Raw genomic sequence first — 23,284 nt, 5'->3', positions numbered from 1 at the left:
GCCCACCTTGCCCTGGCCACCATTCATCACATCCACATAACCTCTGCATGCAGGAAATAGTTCTCCCACCTCGCAAAACAGACCTGGTACTCCCTCCCCGGGCACATCAACATGACCCATGACCTCTACACCTTCATGTAACTCTACCAAATTGGTCTGTCAAAGCAATATAGCAAGCCCCCCCTCAGCAGCTTGAGGCCATCACGGGTGAGTGTTAGGCTCGATGTCTGTATTTTGTGATACATTGTGAGCCATGTGTGTCCTCGACCGAACTCAGATCCAAGTGTATGGATGGCTGGAGTTAGTTCCACACTCAGGCATACTTTAACCTATCCCCACGCGTAGGTTGTGGACTCATGCTAAATGACTGCAACATGAAATTTAAATTATTAAAATTTTAATTTCGAGCTCTGGGGCGTGATTTGTGCACAGAAAATGGGGAAATGCAGGGACCATAGAATCCAAAGTTCACAGGGGGAGATGGGATTCTTGGCATTTGAAGTCATCAGAGTCCAGCCCACAGTGTTTCTCATCATTGGTCAGACTGTGACCAGCAAGTCCATGTGGCAGATGATGTCAGTCAATGGGGTGATGCTGTCGCACATGAAGGCCAGATGCCTGGCCAGGTGACCTGGGAGATGTGGATGGCCCGCTGCCTCTCATGGTCTTTTCCGTGGATGACCAACCTTCCTCCGGGGACCCTCAGATGCAGGCCTTGACGATGTTTGGTACGCTTCGTCGGACGAATCCTCCTCCTCCTCCCTCCCTGTGGCTGGTGCTGGTCTGCGCCTGGTGTCACAGGGAGGGTTGCCCATGTTGTCGGCGACGGAGTGAATGGCTTATGTCCCTTTGCACCGCCAGGAGCTCAGCCAGTCTTGCCTCCATCCATCCTTGGTGTTGTTGTTGACTGGCGTGTTGCTCGGCCTGTTGTTTTTTTATCTCTGTGAGGGTCCCCACTACCTGGCTGATCTCCCTGGTGTCACGCCGGTATGCCTCCATGATGTTGCGGATGTGTGACATACCGGTCCCTTCAGCTGGCTGGTCAGGTTCTCGCCTCCGCCTGCCTCCACTCCCGCCACCCCTGCCCACACGAGCCGGGCCTGCCGTTGTGGGCACATCGGGTCGACGGGACCCCTGAGGGATGGCAGTGGTAGTGTTGTCTGCCTCCTCCTGGGTGCCCGCCGCACCTTGTCCCTCCTGGTCAGACTGGCTCTGTTCACTGCGGGCAGGGCTCCTGGGTGCCTCCTGTGATGTGGCAGGAATGGGGGTGGGGGTTGGCACAGCTTTTCCTGAACCAGTTGCTGCAGGGGCTTGGACACCAGAGGGTCCAGGTCGGTCGGGGTCATCCGCGGACTGTTGAGAGGCGTCGCTGCTTGTGGGATCCGGTTCCTCCCGAGCCTGTGACAGTGATTCTTCCCCCCCATTGTTGGGGGGATGTTCATCACGTTGCCCTGTGTGTGAGAGAGAGACAATGTTAAAGCTGTTTAATGCAACATGCATGTTTCATACACATTCAAGTTGGCACAGTTCCTCCAGGTAGTTGTATGTGCCTAGCATTCTCCTCAATGTTCACTTGTGTATGGGTATGTTGCGGGGGACAGATTGATATGTTCGCCTGAGTCTTTGACATGTCCATTTGTGGCTTGGATGCTTCTTTGGCTATGCATTGGTGTTGTTGTGTTACATGTCCATTGTGGCAGAGGTAAATACATTGCCTGTCCTGGTGGTGTGTGCTTGTGGAAGGGCTGTGTGTGACAGGGCCTGCAGGTGGGTGTAGTGTGATTTGGCCCTGGGCTCCCAGGTGATGTAGCTGTCCCCCCATGGAGCATGCTGACATGACAGTGAGTGTGAGTTCCTATCCTAGATATTGACCTTGTTGTGTTGGTGTTTGTGTTTGCACTGGTCACAGGAGGGCCTTGTGCTGCCTACACCAGGGCCAAGTGTGAGCTATCTTGTCAGTACTTTCCCAATCCCTGTGCATTGCGCATGGTGCATGGGTATGTAGCTGGGCCATATGGGCAATTGTGTCTGATTTGGAATTCAAACATGAGTTTTGGTGCACCCACCCTCCCAGCATACGGGACATCCATTCTTGAGTTGGTGCTTCGTGTAGCATGGGACATGGCATGGCCTTGCTTTCTCAATGGGGCATACACATGTTATTGGCATTCGCGTTGTTTGTGACTGTGGTTCTGGTGGGTGAGGGCTTGGGGGTAGTTGCGTGAATTAGGTGTAGTTGGGGTGTGGATGCCATTACCCCCATGTTACGTAAGTGGTTTGTGTACTCACCAGGCTCTGGAGGTCCTTGGAGTCCATGTACTCCCACCGGCAGAAGCATGGCCATCACCTTCTCCTCCCAGGGATGGTAATGTACCAGTCTGCGGGGCGCACCACCTCCAGTGATGTTGGTCTGGGCGTGCTCTTCATTCAATTTTCTCTTGACCGCTCTCCGCAGATCGTACCACCTGGCTTGGCATTTATTCCTGGTCCTTCTTATGGGTGCAACATCATTCACCCTCTTGACGATCCTCTGCCACAGGCGTGATTTTTCAGCTATGCTGGTCTGTCTGACCAATGTTCCAAACAGCTGTGGCTCGACTCTGATGACTTCATTGACAAGGATGTCCAGCTCCTCCCTTGTGAACTTTGGATTCTTGTTGGTGGGCATGGTGTGGGGTGAGGGTGTAGATGGTTGTGGGTGCGTGGGTCTGAATGTGACGGTGTGTGTGTGAATGTGGAGAGGGTGTATGTGTAAAGGGGTGTGTGTGTAGGTGTATATGTTTAGATGGATGGGTGCAGTGGTTTGTGTGTGCTCTGTAGCAGTGGTGAGTCTGTTGGAAAGGCTCATGGTTTGTGTGTGTGGTCCCTTTTTATTGGTCCATTTGTGGGTGGGGCTCAGTTTGAATTTTTGGTGGGTGTGTTATAAGGGGTGGTTGTGAGGTTGCCCCTCTGTTTGCCTGTTTGGATGTGTCCAGGTCAGTCCTTTTCATTTTTTGTGCAGTGTAGACGTGTTTTTTGGTGTTGTGCGAGTCGAATAGGCCCTCCTTGTGCTGTTTTACAGTGTCCGTGGTTCAGTACAGTACAGGGGTACGAGTCATATGGCCACACACCCCCATGCGTTGCGTATGTATGGCGCGTACACGGACATTGCTATGTATGGTGCGTACACCTCATTGCTTCTGTACGGTGTGGGTGCATAGACCGCCATCGCGTATCGCAACATCCACCGTACATACGAGATGTTGGGGGTACGCACCGTACATTCGCAATGGGGGTACGGTGCGTACATACGCGCTGGGGGTACGCACCGTACATACGCGCTGGGGGTACACACTGTACAATCGCACTGGGCGTACGGTGCGTACCTATGCGGGGGGGTACGGTGCATACCTACGCGCTGGGGGTACGGTGCGTACCTATGCGCTGGGGGTACGCACCGTACATTCGCCAGGGGGGTACGGTGCGTACCTACGTGCTGGGGGTACGGTGCACACCTACGCATGGGGGTACGCACCGTACATTCGCACTGGGGGTACGCACCATACATTCGCCGGGGGGGGGTACGGTGCGTACCTATGCGTTGGGGGTACGGTGCGTACCTACGCGCTGGGGGTACGGTGCGTACCTACGCACTGGGGGTACGCACTGTACATTCGCCCGGGGGGTACGGTTATACCTACGCGCTGGGGGTACGGTGCGTACCTACGCGCTGGGGGTACGCACCATACATTCGCACTGGGGGTACGGTGCGTACCTATGCGCTGGGGGTACGGTGCATACCTACGCGCTGGGGGTATGCACCATACATTCGCGCTGGCGGTACGGTACGTACAAACTTCACTTCATAGCGAGCAAAGTCATTCCCCGTGTACGGGACGTTTTCTGTACGAATCGTAAATTGTAACGCCTGTCCGGATCGTACTAGTACGGTCGGACTTCATATTTACGATTTGTACGGAGAAGTGTCTGGGTCCGTCTCATACTAATTTACCCGCTACGATTCGTACGGATCGGGCCGATCCGTATGTACTTTTTCCCGTACGGATCGTACTTCACGTGTCGGACGTGACTTGTACGATTCGTACGGAAAAAAATACGGATACGAGTCGTACGGGAAAAAAAAAAATACAGGATCGGAATCGACCCCTTTATGTAAAAAATGATAAAGTCTCCACAAAATTCCAAAAGTTTAATTCTTTAACATGTGGAAGATTTGACATTAATCCTCCTATTATAGCATTGCACTGAGTAGGTGGCTGAGATTTTTATAGACCAACATTATAGTCTATTAAATCAATCACAATAGGTTATTGTGCAACTGGTATTAGAAACTCACATGTTTGAAAGTGCTACCATGCCCGATTAGGAAGAAAAAAGTGGTTTGAAGCAATACATTATTTGCCTAAGACCACACAATTTGAGTTTGCAAGCTGCAACTTATCCAGGTTTTTTGGTTTGACTTAGAAAAAATCTGCCAGTAAATAGAGATCTATTTTTCTTCCTTTATGATTTTACCTTGGTGTGCACTTTTCATGTAGTACAATTCGATCCGAAGGTGGTGCGGAATATTGTGATTGAGAAACATTGACAGCAAGAATATCATTGTCAAGAATATTGACTTAAGGTACGTAATATCGAATTTAAAAATATTGAAGTGTTTAATATCGTTTGCAAAATTATCCTTGTTAAAAATATTGACATTTTAATTAATGTTATGTATTTTAGTATATATTTTAAATGTCATTAATGTATTTTTTTGTATGAGAATTGTTTATATTTTTTAATATATGTGTTAAATTATTGTAGTTATTAATTTTGCGCAATTTGAATTTTGGGGGAAGTAATTTAATTATTTTAAATGAATGATTATTTGTAATTTATTCATATTAATTGAGATGTTAAAGTATTACATGTGTACATTAATTTATTATGAATTAATTAATAATTGGTTGTAAATTAATATTAATTAAACAATTGGCAATTAATTATGGTAATCGTGTATTTAATTTTAGATGTGTCATTTTGTGTTTATAGCTGTAAAGGGTGTAAAGTAATTATTTTTTATTGCTGAATTATTAAGTTGTTGTTTATTAATATTAAATATTAACTGGTTCTTAATTGTGGTATTTGGGTAATTAATTTTAGGTGTGTGTTTTGGGGTGTATGGGGTTAAAGGGTAGCAAGTAAATTGTTTTTAATTATTTAATATATAGTTGTTAATTAAACATAATTATTTGATATTTATTTTGGGTCATTGTTTAATTTTTTGGGCGCTGTTTTTATTTTTAAAGGGGTAAAGGGTGGGTATTAAATACATTTCACTTCATAATTAGTTGTTTTAAAGTAATAGTTTTTAATTTTAAAGGAAGTTTTAATTCTGTAATGTATTATTTCACAGTTTAATTTAGTTGTGTGTTGTGGGGTTTATAGGGTTTAAGTGTGGGTAGTTAATTAATTTGTATAATTGTTTTTATTACTAATATTTTGTAATTGAAAAATAATTATGTTAATTATGGAAGTATATTTTTTTAAATAAACTTTAAAAGTGTTTTGTTATTTGTGTGGTGTTATAGGGCAGGAAACAAAATACATTTATCTAATAAATAATGTTTTTGATTGTAGAGGTTTTCTAGTTCAAAATATTTATTTTTGGGAAATGTATTTATTATTTAATTTTACATATTATTTGTATGCATTTGTTATATGCAATAAATATTATATTTTTTACATTAAATATATTGTTTTTTTCATTTTCAACATAATTTTAAATCTATTTTCTAATTTATTCTAATAATATTATTTTAGATTTTTAAAAATGCATTTAGTTTTTATTTTTGAATTGCTTGAAGTGCTAATATTAAATTTACCCCTCTGCTATCCAACACTTTCCCTACTGTTGCACTCTCTGGAGGGGGAATAGTAATTTTTACCCTTCCGCTATCCAACACTTTCTCTACTGTTGCACTCACTGGAGAGGAAATAGTAATTTTTACCCCTCCGCTATCCAAAACTTTCCCTAATGTTGCACTCACTAGAGTAGGAATGATAAATTTAATCCCTCCGCTTTCCAACACTTACCCTACTGTTGCACTCACTGTAGTGGGAATAATAATTTTTTACCACTCCACTAACCAACACTATCCCTACTGTTGCACTCACTGGAGTTGGAATAGTAAATTTAATCCCTCCACTATCCAACGCTTACCCTACTGTTGCACTCACTGGAGTGGGAATAGTAATTCTTACCCCTCTGCGACCCAACACTTACCCTACTATTGCAGTCACTGTAGTTGGGATAGTAAATTTAATCCTTTCCTTCCATTATCCAACACTTACCTTACTGTTGCATTCACTGGAGTGGGAACAGTACTTTTTACCCCTTCGCTATCCAACACTTACCCTACTGTTGCACTCACTGGAGTGGGAATAGTAATTTTTACACCTTCGCTATCCAACACTTTTCCTACTGTTGCACTCATTGGAGTGGGAATAGTAATGTTCACCCCTTCGCTTTCCAACACTTTCCCTACTGTTGCACTCATTGGAGTGGGAATAGTAATGTTCACCCCTTCGCTATCTAACACTTTTCCTACTGTTGCACACTGGAGTTGGGACAGTAAATGTAATCCTTTCCTTCCATTATCCAACACTTACCTTACAGTTGCATTCACTGGAGTGGGAACAGTACTTTTTACCCCTTCGCTATCCAACACTTTCCTTACTGTTGTACTCATTGGAGTGGGAGTAGTAATTTTAAGTATGGTATGGCTACGCAGGCACCATGTGTATATATTAGGCCTGGGCTAAATTTCCGTTCCGCTCGCGGAAATTGCGATAATTTGACATTTTTACGTTCCGCGGAGAGCGCAAAAATGTCAACATTTCTGCATTCCGAAGCTTAGTGATAATTTGTTTCTTGCTCGCGCTGTAAAATAATACATTCTTGCGCGTGCGCGATCGCCTTACCTGAATCCCCGCGTTTGCCGACAAGTTTTCCCGATCCGGTCGCGTTCTCCACGAGATGTTGGATTGTTGGTAGCCATTTGCACTGTCTCGCGACAGTTCGCACCCGCAGTAATGTCATTGGTCGCGCGATCACATCTTTCTTCTCGCGATCATGCACCGCAAGAAGAGTGAAAACAAGATGGCCGCGCCCGCGAGCAACCGCATGGGTAAGTTGGCGAGCCGCGACCACGCAGAAAATACCTCGAACGGGTGGGAAAAAAACTTCTGCATCTTCACGATATTTCCGCGTGTTTGCGGAGATTTTTAACATTTTTGCGATAATTTGCGAAAGTCACTTTTGCAAATTCCGCCCACCCCTAGTATATATTCCTCTGAAACCACATATATTGTCCTACCTTTTCATTTTCATTTGCCTGTACTCTGCGTTTCACATCTGTTGAATATATTCAGATTGACTATGTAAGAATGTGTTTATTACTTGTATCTATATGTATACACTCTTTATTTTGATTGTTTTGCTATTATAAGATGGCCGCCATATTTACTTTGCACAGTACCAAGCATCTGTAATTACAGTCCGTTTTCTATGGCTATCTCCTTAGTCACATGTATATGTATAGCACAGAAACACTGGACTCTTTGGTGCCGATTCCGATCCGTTAAAATTATTCCCTGTACGAATCGTATCCGGATTTTTTAACGTACGAATCGTACAAGTCCCGTACAAACTGGCAAGTACGATCCGTATGTTAAAAAATCCATACGAATCGCATTGGGAAAATTCCCCGACACGTCCTCGGGTCGGGAAAAGTGTCCGACACGTCCCTGGACATTTTTACGTACGAATCGGGAAACTGAAGTCCGAGCGCGCAAGTACGATCCGTCCCGTCCGTCCGAATGCACAACCGTATGGAAAAAACACCGTAAAAAAACTTAAACAACGGCCACAGGGCATGTTTACACAGTGGGGAAGGAAGAGGATGGGGCCTGAGGTGACGTGTGCAAACACGCCCTATGGCGCGTTTTAAGTTGGGAAAATAATTCCCCTTCAATCCTGAGGGCCCCTGGGGGCTAACTAGCCCACCAGGTGCTTCCAGTAAGCGCCACTGAGCTGCGTTGCAGAGAGGTGGTCCAGGCCGTGCCACTTTTTACACCTCTCTGCAACGCAGCTCTGTGGCGCATACTGGAGGTACCTAGTGGGCTAGTTGGACCCTAGGGACCCTCAGGATTCAAATTAACTTAATCTCCCAAATAAAAACGGCCACAGGGCTTGTTTACACAGTGGTGAAGAGAGGGGAGGGGCCTGAGTTAACGTGTGCAAACAAGCCCTGTGGCGCGTTTTAAGTTGGGGAAAAAATTCCCCTTCAATCCTGAGGGCCCCTGGGGGCAAACTAGCCCACCAGGTGCTTCCAGTAAGCGCCACTGAGCTGCGTTGCAGAGAGGTGGTCCAGGCCGTTCCACTTTTTACACCTCTCTGCAACGCAGCTCTGTGGCGCATACTGGAGGTACCTAGTGGGCTAGTTGGACCCTAGGGACCCTCAGGATTCAAATGAACTTAATCTCCCAACTAAAAACGGCCACAGGGCGTGTTTACACAGTGGTGAAGGGAGGGGACGGGGCCTGAGTTAACGTGTGCAAACAAGCCCTGTGGCGCATTTTAAGTTGGGGAAATAATTCCCCTTCAATCCTGAGGGACCCTGGGGACCAACTAGCCCACCAGGTGCTTCCAGTAAGCACCCCTGGACAGTTTTACGTACGAATCGGGAAACTGAAGTCCGAGCGCACAAGTACGATCTGTCCCGTCTGTCCGAATGCACAACCGTATGGAAAAAACACTGTAAGAAAAACTTAAACAACGGCCACAGGGCATGTTTACACAGTGGGGAAGGAAGAGGATGGGGCCTGAGGTGACGTGTGCAAACACGCCCTATGGCGCGTTTTAAGTTGGGAAAATAATTCCCCTTCAATCCTGAGGGCCCCTGGGGGCTAACTAGCCCACCAGGTGCTTCCAGTAAGCGCCACTAAGCTGTGTTGCAGAGAGGTGGTCTAGGCCGTGCCCCTTTTTACATCTCTCTGCAACGCAGCTCTGTGGCGCTTACTGGAGGTACCTAGTGGTCTAGTTGGACCCTAGGGACCCTCAGGATTCAAGGGGACTTAATCTCCCAACTTAAAATGGCCACAGGGCGTGTTTACACAGTGGGGAAGTGAGGGGACGGGGCCTGAGGTGACGTGTGCAAACACGCCCTGTGGTGCGTTTTAAGAGGTAGTTTTAATCCCCTGCCCTATTATATACTAGGGGCTTACAGAGGAGGTCATGCTGATCACAGGGGGACCCCAACGCATAGTGTTCCCTAGTGTATGTAGGTGTTTTCACTGTATTTTGAGTGTCTTTTAACATAGCACTGGCTCTAGGACTGGTTAGTCAGACTCAGTTACCACCAGTATTCGTCTGAAAAAGTTGAGGGTACAGGATGATTTTGCAACAAGGCTTCTTTCTGCTCTTCTGTTTGTTCTTTCTGCACGTTATCCTTCTTCCTGCACTTTTCTTCGTCTTTGAGGACTTCTGTTGCTTCTTTCTGCATTTCTTTTTTTTCTTTCTGTCCGTTTTTTCTTCTTTCTTCACATGTCCTATTTCTGTAGGCATAGTTAGAAATTAGCATTTAAAAAACCTTTGAAATTCACTGAAAAAACCCATAGGTTTCAGGTACGTTATAGTTAGGAATTAGCATTTAAAAAACCTTAGAAATTCACTGAAAAAAACATAGGTTTCAGGGGCGTTATAGTTAGCTGGACTTTTCACTCGTACAAAACCATTGAAATTCCCCCGTTATAGTTAGTTCAGCTAACTATAACTCGCGCGCCCGCAATGGACTGCTGATGACGTCACATATTACATCACTCATGACATGGTCAGTGACATCACTCATGACATCACTGATGACATCTCAAATGACATCACTAATGACATCACTGATGACATCATCCTTGTGATAGAGTGGCAGACCTCCTCTTCCCCTAATATAACCTTTGGTACACACATTCAAAAATAGAAACTACAATGTTCAAAACAATGGACATACCAATACCAGTTACAACAACCTATTCAGAAATTCTAACATCCACATACACATCCACTCATTCACCAACAGTCCTATACAGTCACTCATACATGTACTCACTCATCATATGTACTCACTAGGCCTGGGCGGCAAATTCCGTTCCGATCGCGGAATTTGCGGAATTTCGGTAATTTCGCGTTCCGCGGAGAACGCGAAATTGCCCAAAATTCTGCTTTCCGCGACTTCGCGAAGTTTTTTCTTGTTCGCGTTCTCAAAATGCGTGTTCGCGAGATATTTCTCCTCGAGCACGCAAACAGCAACTGTGAACAGGAAAAAAGCATCGCGAACAAGCAACTCCGCGTGTTCGCGGAATTTCTGCATGTTCGCGGAGATTTTTTACCGTTTCGCGGAGATTTGCGTAACGTGATTACGCAAATTCTGCCCACCCCTAGTACTCACACACCTATACATCCTGTTACACAACACCACTCATCCATAGAGTTACTCACACACATAGTCACTCATGCTAATAAAGAATCAAACATCCATTTACTTGCATATACAGGTATACACACACCACCACACTTACTTCTACAGAAACTTACACATACTTAGTCTTTTAAACAATCACTTATAGAAACACATACTTATTCATACAGGAACTCTTTCAATCTCTCACTCTCACATAAACTCACTTATATACACCAATAGTCACATATACTAGTTTAAAACATATGTAGTTACTCATAAAGACACTATTGAGACAGTCTATCACTCATTAACACACCCATGCACACACTCATCCACCCATACAGTCCTGCACACATGCTGTCTTCAACACATACAAACAGTGAGTCACTCATTCATGCACCTATGCACTACGTAATACCCCCCACCGAACCATACAGACACTCAGACACTCATACTGATACTAAAAAACCAACTAATAACCTATATAGACACTCATGTAGCTACTCACCAACCCATGCAGCCACTTATACACAAAGTGAGAGACTGAAACAGATATTTACACATTTAAACATTACTCAATAAGCCATGTATTCACTAAGATACACTTAATCAGTCAGTTATACAATCAATTTTTCAAAAACAAATCATCCATTTAGACACTTACATACCCATTTATTCTTCCATCGACCTTGAGATATACATATATAAAACATATGTAATTTTCATAAAAACACTCATTCACTGGATGATGTCATCAGTGATGTCATTTGAGATGTCATGAGTGATGTCATGAGTGATGTCACTGACCATGTCATGAGTGATGTAATATGTGACGTCATCAGCAGTGCATTGCGGGCGCGCGAGTTATAGTTAGCTGAACTAACTATAACGGGGGAATTTCAATGGTTTTGTACGAGTGAAAAGTCTAGCTAACTATAACGCCCCTGAAACCTATGGTTTTTTCAGTGAATATATATATATTTACATCAATATTTTTACATCTATATTTTTGTATTTACCTGTTTAGGTATGGGAGTTGATATTTTTGTATTCTATACTTTTTACTCAATATTTTTCACATCGTTATTTGTTTCACTGATGATCTATCAGTGAACCCCGAAGGTTTGAAGCCTTCACATGAGCACCAATTACATTCCACAAGGTCCCAATTCATTGTTTATAGGGATAGGGAGATTTAAGTGATTTGCCCAGAATTACAAAATCTTGAGCTGACCTGAGACTCCAGTCTGGTTCACCCAAGTCCATAGTTAACAGGTCTGACAATAACGCCAGATCCACTGTACAGGGAGGGAGCCAGGCTGACCCACATGAAAGCTCGGCTCGTTATGGGCTTGATGTTCCATTAGGACCCAGAGTTGAGCCAGAGCCAGGCTTCAAGCTCAAGCCTGGCTCAAGCTTTAAGTGGCTCACCCACCTCTTCGCATGATAACTGGCTAAGGTCCAGTATTTGTTCAATGCAAAAAGAACAATTGGCGGACAGAATTGTTAACAATGTCACCCCAGTACAGAGATCTGGTCCTAAATCCATCTTTTTTTTGCAATTCCAGTTTAAACCCAGCCATTATGAATATCAATCTTGACCCTGGTCCCCATGGGAATAGTCCTAGCCACTGGATTCAAGCTAGCCTGGATGATAAGGGGTAATACCCCAAAACTGGCCCTAGGATGCTTGTTTCCAGTTCAGGTAGGACCTGGCTTGGCAGTTCGGGACGGAATGTTTCCATGAGGAGCAGGGTGAAGACTAATTTGCATATGGCTGGGTCCAAACTGGGGTGGCATTGTGAGCAATAGAATGATGGATGATTTAACCCAGATCTCTTGAATAGAGGTGAATGTTTCATTCATTCAGCATTCCGCCCCTCTCTTGTTGCCTCAGCACCAGTATTTGTTCACACATTAAATCCATGCCCTCATTAAAGCATAGCAAAAACATACATTTCATATTACGACCTTCTCCCATGAAATATATCAGTGAGTAGCACATGTCTCTCCATGTCCTCTGCGTAGCCTAGGCAGGATAGCTTGCAGAAAAAGATGTGCAAATCGACGACATTTCAATCTCAACTAAGATTTGGGGATCATCATCTGGATGCACTGATATATGCCTGAGAAGCGCCTTTCAGGAGAACAAGGGGCTCGATGAGAGAATCAATGTCCCTCAATAGGGGTCTGAAAGAGCTCGCAGTGAAGAGGTAGTAGCCAGGTCTGAGCGCATTAGTGAAGCCTTACATTGGAGCCCGAGGCGGGTGCAGCACAGAGATTGGACTGCTTGCACGCAGTTGCATGATCATACCGATTCCAGTTACAGCGATGTACGGGGAGTGAAGTCTTTTGGAAAACGTAAAACATTGTAAACACTTGATGGGAAACCATCATGTTTGTTGGACGCATCTGCCAAATATTAAAAAAACTGGCAGGAACAATATGTAGAGTTGTCCACAGGGCTTTGGGGTCAACTCTAAATTTGGGGGTGGAGGACCCTCGGTATGGCGGGAGTACAGTACTCCACTATACCAAAGTACCTACTTCTGCCCACCAAACTCCAAATCACCCTATAAGTATTTGATGGCTTGCTGGAAAATGTCCCTCTCTGAAGGGTCACCCCAAACCTTCTGCCATCATCCTGCTCTTTTTGCTGAACTCTTTTTATTGTCCTTAGGCCTCTTAGCACCTTACCACTGCTAATCAGTGCTAAAGTGCAAGTGCTTGTTCCCTAAACATGTGTAATTGGTGTATACCTCATTGACATATTTAATTTACTTATTAGTCCTTTGTAATATGGTTTATCATATTCCCATGGCCTGTAAATTAAATGCTTCTAGTGGACTGCAGCACTGAATGTACTACTCACAGAAGTTGCCTTTCAAACCTGTCTCAGGCCTGCGACTGCAATACCTGTGTGTACAGTTTACTGCCACTTTGACTTGGCATTTAAAACAACTTGCCAGGCCTTAAACTCCTCTTTTATTACATGCAAGTCACTCGTAAGGTAGGCCCTATGTAACCGTAAGGGCATGCTGGTATGTAATTAAAAGGTAGGACATATACATGTATGTTTTACATGTCCTGGCAGTGACAAGCAGCCTAGTTAGTTTTTCACTGCTGTGAGGCCTACCCCTCTCATAGGCCAGCATTGGGAATTCCTTAATACATTTTAAGCTGTAAGTCCTGGTCGCAGACGAGTAGCTTTTTCATGTTCATATATTTGGAATGGTACTGATAAATCCTCCTTACTGATGAAGTTGGATTTAACAATAATGTTTTAGAAATGGCACTTTTAGAAAGTGGACATTTCCCTGTACTAACTGTACTTTGGGCCGGACAGCCTGTCTGCAATTCATGTCTGGACTGGGTGATATCGACACTTTGTACATTCCTTATAGAGAGCCACAAACATAGGAAGGTGAGTCTCATCTGCATTCCAGGCACTCATCTGCATTCAGCTGCATGCTCATGGGACTTCCTGGGCAGGGATGAATGGGAGGGGCTGATACTTACACAGGACTGGGTTGAAACTGCACTTCAGAGAGATCTTCTAAAGTCATCCCTACATCAAAGGCACTTGGTCTCTGACTCCCATAAATCAAACACTTCTTGATCTTGAACTGAACCTCTGTCCGAACGACTGATGAGCTGCTTAAAGGACTCTGCTGAATTGTTTTTCTAGAAGGACTGTTTTTCTGCTTGTTGCCATGCTCACTGCTGCTCCCTGACTCAGCTGGAAGGAGAGCTGGACTCTACTTTCCCTCCAAGTGATCTTCAAGGGCTTGCCTCCTGTTCTTCTGAAGTCTCAGGGATGCAAAAGACTTCCTGCATTTCTGCTGTTGTTGCTGGACTCTGCCTTCTGTAAGTCCTAACCTTGCCTCAGGTGCCCCTCCAAGTTCTGGGCCTCAGAAGTGGGATCTGCAGCTGCTTTAATCAAAAACTGATGCAGTGCATTGACTGCGTATGAAATTTCCCTACATCGCCCTTCAATGCCTATCCAGTGGCTGCCCGATGAGTGGGTCAACAGCTTGTGTGGCTCGGCGACAACACTCTGCTTGGCCCAAAGATGATGTATTACTTTCGCTTCAGCAAAGCTAGACAATGACACAGTGACAGGACTGCTTGGAAAAGATAGATGAATCAAGCCTACACAGTAGACGCTTTTCTCCATCTAAGGAAGTTTCTCAGCGGACACTGCGTGGGTCCTGTTGCTGGCCTGCCCTTAATCACGGTCAGCCTGAACTTTGGATTTGGACCTCAAGTAACCTTTTGACCGTTAGTGACTTCTAAGCACTATGTTTGGTTAAATTTTACAAATTCATATCTCAACCTCTACTTTTGGGATTTTTGTTGCTTGGTCTTATTTAGCTCAGATGCATATTCTACATTTTTCTAAACTAGTGTGGAGGATTTTTGTGATGAATTCATTGTGTTATGTGTGCATGTGTTGCACAAATACTTTACACATTGCCTTTGTAGAGAAGCATGACTGTTCTGTGCCAAGCTACTAGAGAGTGAGCAAGGGTTACCTTATTGTGTATCTAGCTTAACCTGCCTAGAGTGGTGGTTCCTGCCTGGCCTGGTTGCACACCTCAGCCAACCAGGAATCCGCTTACTAACATGGCTGTACCTGTTAATTAATAGTTTTACAAACAATGGTTCTACCTAAGCAAGTTATCAATTTAATCAGGTATGTAATGGCTGACACTAGCTATCAAGGGAGCACCAAACGAAATCTAATACTCGTAAATAAAAACCATATGAATCTGTTTTAATACCATTCTATTCTTTGGGTGACCTTATATTTGATTTCTGCAGTGCACAATTTGTAAAACAATATGTACCGATGCTCATCGCCTTTCTCAAACGCCCGGAAATAACACCAATGAATGTAGGGATTGCCAAAAAACAATGATGCATAGTGTTAACTTTACCTCATGTCTCTCTCCCAGCACCAAATGCTCCCTGTCCCTTGCAGGTTTTTTTTATCCCTGCTTTCTCCCATTGTCACTGTTTGACAATCTTTCTCTTCCTCCTCCTTTCCTCCTTTTGTGTTTTTCTCTCTCTTGTTCTGGATCAGAATTTGATGAGATAAAGTACATGTCGGTCCCCAAATATAAGTGCCAGATGGCCCCACATGCAATCAATGGCTCAAACTAAGGGGCTGATTATGATGTAGGGCGGATTGCCACTGCCCGCATGGCAGTGGCGATCCTCCTTACATTTCCCTCCGCCTGCCACCCATTTGCCCCCCCGCCATATTTGTATGGCGGGGTGAACCCCGGCAGACGGAAAGACCGTCCGCTGGTTTTCCACCTGGCGACCAGTCGACCGGGCAGAAAAGGGGCTGAATATGGTGGCGGTGTCTCCTAGATGCCGCCACCATATTAGCAAGGGAGCGGGAAGCAGCCTTTCCATGGCAGGGTTGCTGCCACAGCAAGGCATGCGGATTTTGCTTGTGGGGGCCCATTGTGGGCCCCCGGTGTATTGGTGGGGTGGGGTTGCAGATGGGGGGTGCCTATGGTACCCCCCTACATTGTCATGGACAGGGTGGCAGGCACCGTGCGGTGCCTGTCAAATTGTGCATAACAATGCACAACGTGCATTCCGAGCATTGTGGTGGGCGGTGCTGTGAGCACCACCCATCACAATGCTGGGAATGGAGGATGCCACTGCGGCGGTGGCATCCTAATTGCCTGTGCAGGACCGCCGCACCACTGGCGGCCGGTCCCAGCACCGCTAGGGTGGTGGGTGGACGAATGTCCGCCCGCCATCCTAATCGGCCCCTAAATACAGGACTTAAGTGGTGTTACATAAGTAATTGAGGAGCTCAAAATGTATTTTAAAATATTTATGATACCTAATTTTTTTCTACAAATTATTACACATTTACAATTGTGGGCACCAGAAGGAATATACTGATGTCTGGCAAATCACCTTGCTTTCTATTAACCGGCCAGAAGACACCACTGGGATGCGGATGCGAGAAAGTTGTTGGTGTCTGACCCATTTGTAAACCCCTGTTTTCTCAGGGGTAGGAATTACGTGTTTGCTTATATTTAACACATCTGAAAATTATAGGATGTGTTAAATACCTCAACCTCCATTGTTTTTTGGGGGCTGGTCAAACCTGCCAAAATTATAAAGTGGAATAGTGTAAGTTATTTACTGTATCATGCTGATTTTGGTGCGTTAAAAACCCAAATTCGCTTGTTAACCCCAAAAACTCATAAAAGGCTATATTTATCGCATCCAATAAATAACAAACCCTGGGTTATAGTTGTATATGAGGTGCAATAAATAGCACCTTCTCACCTTCCCACTTGTAATCAGGCCGACTATGTTTTGCCTACAGTCAACATAATATCAGCATTTGAAGCTGAGCCCCCTCACTAAGAAAAATGCAATCCGAACAAATAGGGCCACATACTTAAAACTGTGGCTTTCCAAACTAAATATATTAAACATTATTTATATCAGTGGACTAAGAGAGGGGCACTTTAACAGATCGAGATAACTTTTGTCTTCTTGAGACCAATTACAGAGAACTGGAGTTCATAGCTAGAGATTAATCTGTGAGTTTACAATCTGTGAATGACATCATGGTCAGTATAGATTGATTGTAGTACTATGAGTGTGGACTATGGCACCTGAGGAAAACAGCATAGTTTACTATTAAAACTCTGCAGAGAACAGACTGGGAGTGAAAAACTGGGTGCTTGGTGCAAAGCTTGTGTGCTGTAGCACAGTGCTGGGGAAGAATTGAAGGGAGAAAATATTTAGTAAGCATCAGAAGTCACACTGAGGTAAACGTTACCAACTTCTTGTCTGTTATATTATGTTATTTGTATTTGTAAAGCACACTGTCACTAGTGAGGGTATACTGGCACTGAGGAGGTGTGTGTGCCTTGTTTATACCTCAAACAACTTTGTGTATAAGAGAGCTGATGTTTTAGGGAAAACAGACATACACTTGAACAGTACACTGGGCATGATTTCCCATAAATTCCTTGGTCTTCTTCCATGTAGGATCCTATAAAAGAGGTTTAAATAGTCATTGCCTTATACCAGAATAAGGTTTTTCTGCAGAACACGTAGGTGTTTATAATGTTTGGGCCATAGAAAATGGGGAACAACATTAGTTTTTGTATACAGTGGAGACTGACAGGTTTATACAGAACTGTTCAAGGGGTATAGATCGATCTTATAAGGAGGAATGCAGTTCTGAATAGGCAAGATGACTAGAATGACTGAGAAGGCCTTTTAATGGGGCTAGAATTTGTTTAAATTGGTTAAAGTCTTTGGAACGAAAAGCAGTGACTCTTGGGAAGACAAGGGTTAAACCAACAACAGTTGGCATGGGCATGTGTGGGAGAACAGGGATCATAATTTTAGAGTTGAGCTTCCATCCTAGAGAAAGATATATGTAGATCCTATACTCTAAAAGAAGTGATAAAGCATCTGATTCATAAAAAGTTTGCTGTGAGTAGGTGTGACTTCCATTGTGGTAGCCTTGGGTCATTGCTGAATTCCAGAAGTAAGCCAGAAATTCTCATGATTGATGCCTGGCTTACTCCTGGATATCAATAGTTAGAAAGAAGTACGCCAAGAGAAAATCTTAGTAAATATTTTGGGAATCAGTCTCAGAGACCTGATATTTTTAATTCAGGAGGTGTAAAGTAGATCAAGGTTTATCACTCTAAAGGTTTCCTTTCAATTTGTCTTGTTTTCCATTTCCCCTAAGGTTTCTAATAAGGGCTTTCTTTCTTTTCTCCAGTGCAGTATGGTGCCAGCTTAGCCAAACATCAGTGGCATCATTACATGTTTCTGTAGTTATGAAACACAAATTGAAATGTTGTGCTAGACAAAAACCAGGTATAGGTCATCTGCCTTGCAAGTGAAAAAACATTGGTCCATTGGCCTCCACCAACCGCATTAGAAATTCCTGCATCTTGTGTTGATCAACTTCTGTCATCTTGAACCTTTGTTATCTGATTTCCTCTTTCCGAATACGGCTCTCACTCTGCATCTCTAGCGCTTTGGAAGTCTCTTTGGATAGCCATAGTTGTTTTCAATCCACTCTTCACCATTATATATAAAGCATTACAGTGTTTAGTTTACCTGCCTACCCTGAATTCATTAACGTTAGAATAGCTATGCTTTGTGTTGTGAAATACAGATCTCCAACTCAGTCCTTTATAATCCTGTCACAAGCAAGACACACAGTGCAAGTGATAGCACTCTGAAACAGAAGGTGCCATATAAATGATGAAAAAAAGGTTTGGCTTTAAACTTTATCTTCTTTGTGCTCATTTTCTGTTTTGCCTACATTATGTTGCAGTATAGCTCTCTGAGCTGTTTGGCATCACTTGTTTTGGATGTTTAAGAGAGTTTGGATTGAGCTGTAAATGTGTCTATTTTTCCAAGGCGGCTCTACCAGTGCTAGTAGTCTATCATTGTAGGTAGATCCAGTCTTGGTGTGTTGTGAACTGTATCATGTTAGCAATAGTGCAGAGATAACTGTCCACATGTTATCAGGAACCTCTTTAAATATAGAATAAAGTACCTCAGCTGCACATCATTAGGATTTTACAAGTTACTGAGGAGTTCTGTGACCATACAGATGAACGAGGCAGAAGGCCAAGGTACTTCATTATGTCATGGAACTCCAGGATCACTTGGAATATTCTTAAAATGTGTGTCAGAGGGAATTTTACTCCTTATACTCCATGGCCATCTCCATCACCTTTTCCTCAGATTTCTTAAATCCTTGGTATCTTGCTCATTCATATGAAAGAGGTAGCATGGTAGCAGACATGAAAAATAAAAGCGGAGTCTAGTAGAACATTAAACACATCAAAAACCAGTTAGTAACTGGTTGGAAAAAGATATTGGTACATATTTAGTGTAAGTCAAATTTTAAAAATGCAGAGCCTCACAGTGTGCACATAGATACAGTGATATACTATTTTTCTGGTAATGGCCTTTAGTGTGCAAAAAACATGCTGCCATAAATATCTTCATAATGCCCCCTAAAACATTATGATACTGCAGTGTCATTGAGTCTCAGTTGGCCTGGGATATCAGTCCTCTGGGACTGTGCATAGGGCTGCTTGTTTGGGGACTGGAGCAGACAGAAGAGGGCCGCCTCCATCGCTCTTACTACACCGCATGTTTGTGGGGCATCCGGTGCTAGATCATTTATAAATGACCTTATTCTGGGTCAGAGTTTTCCTAAGTAGCAGAGCAGCTAAATCGCTGTGATCTATTTAAAGTCATCCTCTAAGCCAAGCTTTTGTGTTTGTCTGTGGGTTCTTGTGCCCCCGCACCCTGGGGTCCCTTTTCTGTCAGGGAGGAACAGGTAGGAAGCGGCCCCACCTCCACCATGCTCCACTCGGCACAGGGGCCTTCCCCTCCCGCCCTGTGTTTCCTGGTGCAGGGACAGAGTCCACAACACCTTGTGGGTCAGCAGGGCAGCCAGATGGCTGAAGCAGAATCCTTCCTCTCCCCCGCAGGAGTCACTGAGAGGCAATTAGCCTCCTGAGTGCTTGACTCACAGTGCACAGAAAATCTTGTCATAATAGGACTGCTGTGTGCCTGACGTCTGGGTCACTCTGGTGGGCCTGGGTCATCTGGCCACTGGGTCAGCCTGGGCCATCTAGCAGCTGGGTCGGCCCAGGTCATCTGGTTGCTGGGGCATCCCAGGCCATCTGGTCACTGGGCTGGCTGACCAGATGGCTGGGGGTCAACCTGGGGGCTACCTCTGACTTTTGTGCCCCCCAGTATCTGTAATAGTCAAGGAAAATCAACTTCCTGAGCAGGCCTGAGGGGAAAATGTTTGGGGTGGGTTGGGCTAGGCTTAACCCACCAAGGGGTAGAGGATATAGCCTTATGGCTAGAGTGGTTGACCTCGAAGCTGGGGAACCGGGTTTGAGTCTCGGCAACGACGCTCAACAGCCTGTGATTCTGAGCAAATCACTTAATCTCCACGTGCCTAACAAATATGAATGTGTCCTTGTGTAATGAAACTGGTGCTATATAAAACTCCCCCAAAAAATGATTTAAAAACCCTCCTTAGCTGCCTGGGCACCAGGAAGGTGGAAGGTACCCACCAAAGGCAGCACCCTCAGTCCATGGTATGGTGATGAGATTCATTACTAAGAGCAGGGTGGCTGCAGGCCAAGGTGTCATGCTCCTCCACTGGCTTTGGCCTAGAGTGGAGACCAGCTCTTCATGGAGGCCCAGCACCATGCCCTGGGGCACTGAGCTGGACCATGAGCCAAGGAGAGCTCCGAGAAGCCCTCAGCCAATCGCTGGGCCCCCCACGAGAGCAGAGCTTGGCAAAGGGGAATCTGCAGGCCTTAGAATCTCTCACTGATTCCTCCAGCAGGGATGGAAGCCATGGTTGTGCCCCTGTTCAGAGCTGTGGCAGGGCCTGGGCCCCGTTTGCTGGCTTTCTCTGCCACAGCACATTGGGCAGAGCTCCGGGGTCCCAGACAGGGTGGCTGACTTAGCACTATTTGGAGTTTGGCTGCTTTGTTGGAAACACCTGACTTTGCACCCCAGTCAGGGCTTTCGTGCCACTCAGGGTACAGGATGAGGTACTGCAGGGTCAGAGAACCAGCAGGCCTTGGCCTGCAAGGCAACTGAAGCAGTAGGCCTGGGGCTACAAGTGCACAAGGGCCCTGGTCTCCCTTATCTGGCCTTTCATGTCACACAGTGCCCAGGATGGGGGAGAGAATCTCTGCGGGGCACTGCTTGGAAGCTCTGGCTGTGCCTGGGTGGAAACCTCAAACCAGGCTCCCTACCCCGGTTCTTCGAGTCACAAAGTGCCCAGGATGGGGTCCGATGGTCCAGGGGAAACTTGATCTGCTGTACCCGGGCTAGGGCTTAGCCCTAGGGAGGGCACCCCCTTCATCTTGAGCTTTGTCCCCCAGCATGGCTCATCACAAAGGACCCAGGGCAGGGAACCCATGGAGAATTCCTCTGTTCGGCTGTGTTCAGGCACTCTGGCCAGGTTCAGGACTCTGATGGGCCCTGGGTTGGGAGCCCCCTTCCTGGGCTCTGTCTTTTGGATCACAATGCAGCAAGGTGCCCAGGATGGGGTCCTATGGGCCCGGGATCCATCCTCTGGTGGCCTGGGTGGAGAAGCTCTGACCCAGCCCTGGGTTAGAGCCCCATGCTAGCCCAGGGACATTAGCCCTATGCTCCCTTTTGTGGCTCACTGAATGGCAAAGCACCATAGATGGTGTCCCATGGGCATATAAGGGTGCATCTGGGCCCTGGGTCAGAGCTCCATCAGGCCTCCCTCACCTGAGACCCGTCTGGGGATCCGAGAATCCTGCCTCAGAGTTCCTGTCCCCTCCAAGGGAATGTAGTAGCCTTTTTGCAAAGGGATGCTGCAACCAGATGGCTATTTCTAGGAACAGTGGTTATTGACAGAAATTTAGTTGAAACAAGAAATAAATATAGACTAGAATCAGTGCTATATTGCTTCTGCCCAGCCGGACATTACGATTTAATAAACTTGTAGTGAGGAATTTTTACAAAAGCAAATAAAATGGGACACAATCCTGCATCCTACATATAACAGTGAACAACAAAAGCACAGAAAAAAAACAAACATTCAGGCAAGGCGAAGGGGGTTGTACACAGTGTGAGCAATGAAACAAGCACAAAATGAGGAAAATGACTGTTACACTTAGGTCTCAAATTAAATTGTGTATACGGTGTAAAACAAGTTGACGACGTTTCAATCCCTTTCTGGAAATAATGGGATCATCATCAGGGTAAATTAAATGCAAGCCTGAGGGCCATGTGGCCTGTGAGGAGGTAGGTGCGGTCCAGCACCAGCGATGGAGCCCAGTCTGAGTCGAGGACCGGAGGCGCACTCGGGAGAGCCTGGGAGCTGGCAGAATCGTGACCTGCAGAATATGCACAGAAGGTATCGGGATTCCGCGATGATCTGACTGATCGAGGGAAAGGATACCTCAGAGACGGTGGTCGATGGCTGGATGGCCGAGAAGGAGACCTTTGAGGCAAAAAGAGACTGGGTCCGTGTGAGGAGAAGTCCACAGTTGCATGTGACAGAGATTATGCAGTGGTATCTCTGAAGGAAGAGCTGGGCTGCCTCAGACAGGGTGGTAGGCAACTGGTAGGCCGGGATGTAGGTCCAACCTTTACTAAGGATTTGGTTTAGGTCCGTGTCAAGAGAAGGGTCCGCAGTAGCGTGAATTCAAGGGGAGAAGTGAGGATGCCTGCGGTGTGATGCCGTGATGGCCAATTGTTCTCATTCAACCAGATGGCTTTCCATTGAGGGCAGCCATCTGGTCGCTCCAAGCCTTCAGGCATCTGGTTGTGCTCCATGCATTCCAAAGGCACATCCAGATGGCTGGGCTGCCCTGCAAGTCCAGATGATGGCCCATTTCCTTGTTTGAGCTCCTCCAGTGCTCCAAGAGGTCAGGCGCATTTGTACTGATGATCCCCTCTCTTACTAGGTGCGCACAGATTTACAAGACAGGGGGTACCCTTTCTCTGGATTATTAGGGACAAGTACTCTGAACCCCCTTGTGGTCCAGTTTTTCTACATCTGGGTGCAGCCAGGTCCTGGGTCTGCCCTAGCAACTTTCGATGGTACTTTTTGTGCCTACCATGGTGACCATAGGTAATGGGGAGTAAGGGTTTGATTCTGGGGAGGGAGCCTGAGAAACGACAACCCCATTCAAGAAAGGCAGCAGGTGTGCAAATTACCCACTCCAATCTTAGGGCGGTATTGACAATAT

The sequence above is a fragment of the Triturus cristatus genome, chromosome 5_2, assembly GCF_964204655.1.
Source record: "Triturus cristatus chromosome 5_2, aTriCri1.1, whole genome shotgun sequence".
Classification (NCBI taxonomy): domain Eukaryota; kingdom Metazoa; phylum Chordata; class Amphibia; order Caudata; family Salamandridae; genus Triturus; species Triturus cristatus.
Note: the sequence above shows the minus strand (reverse complement) of the source record.